This window comes from Cetorhinus maximus, unplaced genomic scaffold, assembly GCF_964194155.1.
Source record: "Cetorhinus maximus unplaced genomic scaffold, sCetMax3.hap1.1 HAP1_SCAFFOLD_3840, whole genome shotgun sequence".
NCBI lineage: Eukaryota > Metazoa > Chordata > Chondrichthyes > Lamniformes > Cetorhinidae > Cetorhinus > Cetorhinus maximus.
This window is the reverse complement of record NW_027599746.1, coordinates 9,560-17,369: the sequence shown is the minus strand read 5'-3', so window position 1 is coordinate 17,369 and position 7,810 is coordinate 9,560.

The window sequence follows — 7,810 nt, the reverse complement described above, 5'->3', positions numbered from 1 at the left end:
GGGGTGGCGGGGGGGAAGGCCCCTGTTGAGGTGCACCATCCGCTTTCCTGGCAAGGGTTAAGCTGCCCTCCACCCACCACCCTCGTAGATTGTACCAATTTCCAGCCAGGACAGTCAACAGCAACATCTTCGGTTTACGACCAGTGGTCACCACCCCCCCGATGTTAAACCCAGCTTGTGGAGGTAACCTCAGGAGCCGCTCCTTTGAACGCATTAACCCTGGGGGTTTGGGAAGGACTGAGACCATAAGACATGGGAGCAGAAATTAGGCCATTCGGCCCATCGAGTCTGCTCCGCCGTTCAATCAGGGCTGATAAGTTTCTCAACCCCATTCTCCCGCCTTCCCCCCCCGTAACCTTTGATCCCCCTTACCAATCAAGAACCTATCTATCTCGGTCTTAAATACACTCAATGACCCGGCCTCGACAGCCTTCTGTGGCAATGAATTCCATAGATTCACCCAACTCTGTGGGTGCGTGGCCTCCTTGGGAAGGGGGATGATGGAGGGATAATCAGCGATGTAGTTCACCGAGTAGCATAACTGAATAAAGTCCCAGCTTTGACAAAGAAGCGTCACCTGTGTGTTTGTGTGTGTGTGTGTGCACGAGTCTCTTTACACATGTGTGTGCTTGTATGTGTGGGAGAGTCTGTATTTGAGTCTCTGTATGTATGTTTCTGTGTGTCTCTGTATGTGTGTCTCTCTGTATGTGTGCGTGTTTCTGTGTGTGCATTTCTCTGTGTATGTGTGTCTCTGTATGTGTGTCTCTCTGTATGTGTGTCTCTCTGTATGTGTGTCTCTCTGTATGTGTGTCTCTCTGTATGTGTGTCTCTCTGTATGTGTGCGTGTTTCTGTGTGTGCATTTCTCTGTGTATGTGTGAGAGTCTGTGTGTGTTTGTCTCTGTATGTTTCTGTGTGTGAATCTGTGTGTGCACGTGCGACTCTGTATGTGCGTGTGTGTGCACGAGTCTCTGTATATGTGTGTGTGTCTGTGTCTCTATATATATGTGTGCAAGTCTTTGTGTGTGTGCACGTGAGTGTGTGTGTGTCTGTGTGTGCAAGTCTGTTTATTAATGTAATGTGTATGTGCACACGTGTGTGCGCACACAAGTGCATATGTGCGCAAGAGTCTTTCCATGTGAGAGTCTGTGGTGTGCCCGCGCGCGAGTCTGTACGTGTGTGTCTGTAGATGTATGTGTGCACGAGTGTGTGTGTGTGTGTGTAAGTCTCTGTAGCTCTGTGTGTGTGTGTGTGTGTGTAAGTCTCTGTAGCTGTGTGTGTGTGTGTAAGTCTCTGTAGCTGTGTGTGTGTGTGTAAGACTCTGTAGCTGTGTGTGTGTGTGTGTAAGTCTCTGTAGCTGTGTGTGTGTGTGTAAGTCTCTGTAGCTGTGTGTGTGTGTGTAAGTCTCTGTAGCTGTGTGTGTGTGTGTGTGTGTGTGTGTAAGTCTCTGTAGCTGTGTGTGTGTGTGTGTGTGTGTGTAAGTCTCTGTAGCTGTGTGTGTGTGTGTGTAAGTCTCTGTAGCTGTGTGTGTGTGTGTGTGTAAGTCTCTGTAGCTGTGTGTGTGTGTGTAAGTCTCTGTAGCTGTGTGTGTGTGTGTGTGTAAGTCTCTGTAGCTGTGTGTGTGTGTGTGTGTGTAAGTCTCTGTAGCTGTGTGTGTGTGTGTGTGTAAGTCTCTGTAGCTGTGTGTGTGTGTAAGTCTCTGTAGCTGTGTGTGTGTGTGTGTGTGTGTGTAAGTCTCTGTAGCTGTGTGTGTGTAAGTCTCTGTAGCTGTGTGTGTGTGTGTGTGTGTGTGTAAGTCTCTGTAGCTGTGTGTGTGTGTGTAAGTCTCTGTAGCTGTGTGTGTGTGTGTAAGTCTCTGTAGCTGTGTGTGTGTGTGTGTGTAAGTCTCTGTAGCTGTGTGTGTGTGTGTAAGTCTCTGTAGCTGTGTGTGTGTGTGTAAGTCTCTGTAGCTGTGTGTGTGTGTGTGTGTGTAAGTCTCTGTAGCTGTGTGTGTGTGTGTGTGTGTGTGTAAGTCTCTGTAGCTGTGTGTGTGTGTGTAAGTCTCTGTAGCTGTGTGTGTGTGTGTAAGTCTCTGTAGCTGTGTGTGTGTGTGTGTGTGTGTGCGCGCGTGCGTTTTCACAAGTGTTGCTGAAAAGAGACGTCAAAGCTTTTTGTCTTGGTCAAGTCATCGCCCTGAGGAACGAACTAGCGAATGGCTGTCGATTATTTTGTTTAGCTGAAGCGGGCAACAATGTGTGTACATGTGTGACATTGGTATTCTTGCCATTGCCCTGATGAGTGTAAGATGAAAAACTTCAACAAACTGTCTTTTTTCCAGCAATTTTGATTGGCTGGCAAGTGGACTTGTCAGTCACCATCACTGGTGCATTCTCCATGGCAACGCCTCCATCAATCAGAGTCCACTTGCCAGCCCATCAGCACTCTCTTCCCATGCAGTATAAATTGTTGTTCTTCCCTTATATTAGTTTTCTTGCGCAGAATCTTGATGAGTGCCAGATGAAAAACTTTGACGTCTCTCTTTTTTCAGCAATACTCAAGTTCTGCGCTACCAGATGACTTAGGTGTGTGCCAGCACACATATGTGCGCACAGGTCTCCACGAGTGCACATAAATGTATGCGCACATATGTGTGAGTGCATACATGTGCGTGTGAGCGCAAGCCTGGTTTTTTTTCATTCATTCACGGGGATGTGGGGCTTCGCTGGCTGGGCCCAGCATTTATTGCCCATCCCTAATTGCCCCTTGAGAAGGTGGTGGTGAGCTGCCTTCTTGAGCCGCTGCAGTCCATGTGGTGTAGGTACACCCACAGTGCTGTTAGGGAGGGAGTTCCAGGATTTTGACCCGGCGACAGTGAAGGAACGGCCGATATATTTCCAAGTCAGGATGGTGAGTGACTTGGAGGGGAACTTCCAGGTGGTGGTGTTCCCATGCGTCTGCTGCCCTTGTCCTTCTAGATGGTAGTGGCTGTGGGTTTGGAAGGTGCTGTCGAAGGAGCCTTGGTGAGTTGCTGCAGTGCATCTTGTAGATGGTACACACACTGCTGCTACTGTGCGTCGGTGGTGGAGGGACTGAATGTTTGTGGATGTGGTGCCAATCAAGCGGGGCTGCTTTGTCCTGGACGGTGTCGAGCTTCTTGAGTGTTGTGGGAGCTGCGCTCACCCAGGCAAGTGGGGAGTATTCCATCACACTCCTGACTTGTGCCTTGTAGATGGTGGACAGGCTTTGGGGGAGTCAGGAGATGAGTTACTCTCCGCAGGATTCCCAGCCTCTGACCTGCTCTTGTAGCCACAGTATTTATATGGCTAGTCCAGTTCAGTTTCTGGTCAATGGTAACCCCCAGGATGTTGATAGTGGGTGATTCAGTGATAGTAATGCCATTGAACATCAAGGGATGAAGGTTGGATTCTCTCTTATTGAAGATGGTCATTACCTGACCCTTGTGTGGCGCGAATGTTACTTGCCACTTGTCAGCCCAAGCCTGGATATTGTCCAGGTCTTGCTGCATTTGGACATGGACTGCTTCAGTATCTGAGGAGTCGCGAATGGTGCTGAACATTGTGCAATCATCAGCGAACATCCCCACTTCTGACCTTATGATGGGAGGAAGGTCATTGATGAAGCAGCTGAAGATGGTTGGGCCGAGGACACTAACCCTGAGGAACTCGCTGCAGTGATGTCCTGGAGCTGAGATGACTGACCTCCAACAACCACAACCATCTCCCTTTGTGCTGTGCGCGCGCGTGTTCGAGGGTCCACACCTGTACAGATGTGCGCGCGTGCGCAACTTTGTCTGTGTACATGCAAGTCCGTGAGTTTGCGTCTGGGCAAGCGGGTGACTGTGGGTGCGAGTGTGTGTATATGCGTGTATCTCTTTGCACATCAGAGCACACGATGGCATGCAACAGAGTGCAAGGGAGCGAGACACACAAGGAGAGAGAGAGAGAGAGAGAGTGAGACAGAAGTGGATCGAGAGTCAGAGCCAGCTGAACAGGTTTGTGACCAAATCAGGGCTTTTTTTTGCTGCTGTGTCCTTGGTTGTCAAGGCAATGTTTTTCCTTTCCATCCTGCCAACAGGACACAGGCTGTTGTGCGGATGTCAAGGGAGCTGCAGATCCCAGAACTGAAATTAGGGCAACATCTGCTCACTGAGGAGCTGTGTCCTTCAACCAGAGAGACTGAGAAAGAAGGGGGAAAGAGACAGAGAGAGACACGGGTAAAAGAGAGAAAGATGGGGAAAGCGAGAGAGACGGGGAAAGAGAGAGAGAGACGGGGAAAGAGAGAGAGAGACGGGGAAAGAGAGAGAGAGACGGGGAAAGAGAGAGAGAGACGGGGAAAGAGAGAGAGAGACGGGGAAAGAGAGAGAGAGACGGGGAAAGAGAGAGAGAGACGGGGAAAGAGAGAGAGAGACGGGGAAAGAGAGAGAGAGACGGGGAAAGAGAGAGAGAGACGGGGAAAGAGAAAGAGACAGGGAAAGAGAGAGAGAGATAGGGAAAGAGAGAGAGAGCTAGGGAAAGAGAGAGAGAGAGAGACGGGGAAAGAGAGAGAGAGACAAGAAAAGAGAGAGAGAGAGACAGATGGGGGGGACGGAGGTGAGAGAGAGAGAGACACAGACAGGGGGAGAGAGAGAGGCCAGTTGTGGGGGGGAAGAGAGGCTGGGTTGGGGGGGGTGGAGAGAGAGAGAGACGGGAGGACGGGGGAAAGAGGGGGTGAGAGAGAGGGAGACACAGACAGGGGGAGAGGGAAAGAGAGAGAGAGAGGCCGAGGGGGGGCGGGGGAAGAGAGGCTGGAGGGGGGTTGGGCGGGGGGGGGGGAGAGAGAGAGAGAAAAAAAGAGACAGAGAGGCTGGGCGGGGCAGAAAGAGAGGGAGGGAGAGGCTGGAGGGTCGAGTGAGAGACGGAGAGGCCAGGGGGGACACAGAGAGAGAGAGACTGGGAGATATAGAATGAGAGAGAGAGAGATATAGAGAGAGAATGCATGGGGCAGACGGAGAGCGCGTGGGACAATGTCAGGGACAGGGAGAGAAGAGATGGAAGAAGGGGGAGACAGAGGCACAGCGGAAGAGGGAGAGAGCCAGGGGGAGAGTGGAAGAGAGAGAGAATGGAGCGAGAGAGGCAGTGTGTTCCGGACAGGGGAGAGATGGTGGGATTGTTCCCCTTCTCCAATTCTGGAAAAAACAGAGACAGGTGCGTTATTCTTTTTTAAAATTAAGGCAAAGTCTTTTAAAGCCTTTGGCTCTCAAGCCCAAGGACAGGTTTTCTTTTAAGTCGAAGAAAAGGATAAAAGTTTATCGCTCAACCGCATCCACTCACACAGGAAAAGATGATTATGAGAGAGGCGGCATGCACTTAGGTCTGAAGAACCAAACACTTCACGATCAGCCCTCGGTTCTCTCGCGATGGGGGTTTTGAAACCTTGTTTCTCTGGTAACAGGTTGGAAGTTTCTTACAATAGATTCAAGGTGGCTTCACTGCTCAGGGTGACCAGTTTCTGGCTTCACCCCAATCGTAGCAAAAACCGGCCTTTGTTCCCGATATGAATTGTTAAGGACAGCCCGGACGTTTATGGCTCTTAGGGAGGGTTCTCCCTTTGTCGGCATCCCCTTGACGTTCAATGACATTACCATCACTGAATCCCCCACTATCAACATCCTGGGGGTTACCATTGACCAGAAACTGAACTGGGACCAGCCATATAAATACTGCGGCTACAAGAGCAGGTCAGAGGCTGGGAATCCTGCGGAGAGTAACTCACCTCCTGACTCCCCAAAGCCTGTCCACCATCTACAAGGCACAACTCAGGAGTGTGATGGATACTCTCCACTTGCCTGGATGAGTTGCAGCTCCAACAACACTCGAGAAGCTCGACACGCAGGGGGACCGGGGCGCGAGCAAACACGCAGGAAGGCGAACGCGCGCACAAACGCGCAGGAAGGCGAACGCGCGCACAAACGCGCAGGAAGGCGAACGCGCGCACAAACGCGCAAAAAGGCGAACGCGCGCACAAACGCGCAGGAAGGCGAACGAGCGCACAAACACGCAGGAAGGCAAACGAGCGCACAAACACGCAGGAAGGCGAACGAGCGCACAAACACGCAGGAATGCGAACGCACGCACAAACACGCAGGGAGGCGAACGAGCGCACAAACACGCAGGAAGGCGAACGCGCGCACAAACGCGCAAAAAGGCGAACGCGCGCACAAACGCGCAGGAAGGCGAACGAGCGCACAAACACGCAGGAAGGCAAACGAGCGCACAAACACGCAGGAAGGCGAACGAGCGCACAAACACGCAGGAATGCGAACGCACGCACAAACACGCAGGGAGGCGAACGAGCGCACAAACACGCAGGAAGGCGAACGCACGCACAAACACACAGGGAGGCGAACAAGCGCACAAACACGCAGGAAGGCGAACGCACGCACAAACACACAGGGAGGGGAACGAGCGCACAAACACGCAGGAAGGCGAACGCACGCACAAACACACAGGGAGGGGAACGAGCGCACAAACATGCAGGAAGGCGAACGCGTGCACAAACGCGCAGGAAGGCGAACGAGCGCACAAACGCGCAGGAAGGCGAACGCGCGCACAAACGCGCAGGAAGGCGAACGAGCGCACAAACGCGCAGGAAGGCGAACGCGCGCACAAACGCGCAGGAAGGCGAACGAGCGCACAAACACGCAGGGAGGGGAACGAGCGCACAAACACGCAGGAAGGCGAATGCACGCACAAACACGCAGGAAGGCGAACGAGCGCACAAACACGCAGGAAGGCGAACGAGCGCACAAACACGCAGGGAGGCGAACGCGCGCACAAACACGCAGGAAGGCGAACGCGCGCACAAACACGCAGGGAGGCGAACGCGTGCACAAACACACAGGGAGGGGAACGCGCGCACAAACACGCAGGGAGGCGAACGCGCGCACAAACACGCAGGAAGGCGAACGCGCGCACAAACACGCAGGAAGGCGAACGCGCGCACAAACACGCAGGGAGGGGAACGCGTGCACAAACGCGCAGGAAGGCGAACGCGCGCACAAACGCGCAGGGAGGCGAACGCGCGCACAAACACGCAGGGAGGCGAACGCGCGCACAAACACGCAGGGAGGCGAACGCGTGCACAAACACGCAGGAAGGCGAACGCGCGCACAAACACGCAGGAAGGCGAACGCGCGCACAAACACGCAGGAAGGCGAACGCGCGCACAAACACGCAGGAAGGCGAAAGCGCGCACAAACACGCAGGAAGGCGAACGCGCGCACAAACACGCAGGAAGGCGAACGCGCGCACAAACACGCAGGAAGGCGAAAGCGCGCACAAACACGCAGGGAGGCGAACGCGCGCACAAACGCGCAGGAAGGCGAACGAGCGCACAAACACGCAGGGAGGCGAACGCGCGCACAAACGCGCAGGGAGGCGAACGAGCGCACAAACACACAGGGAGGCGAACGCGCGCACAAACACGCAGGGAGGCGAACGCGCGCACAAACACGCAGGGAGGCGAACACGCGCACAAACACACAGGGAGGCAAACGCGCGCACAAACACACAGGAAGGCAAACGCGCGCACAAACAGGCAGGGAGGCGAACGCACGCACAAACACGCAGGGAGGGGTACGCGCGCACAAACACGCAGGGAGGCGAACGAGTGCACAAACACGCAGGAAGGCGAACGAGCGCACAAACGCGCAGGAAGGCGAACGCATGCACAAACAAGCAGGAAGGCAAACGCGCGCACAAACACGCAGGGAGGCGAACGAGCGCACAAACACACAGGAAGGCGAACGAGCGCACAAACACGCAGGAAGGCGAA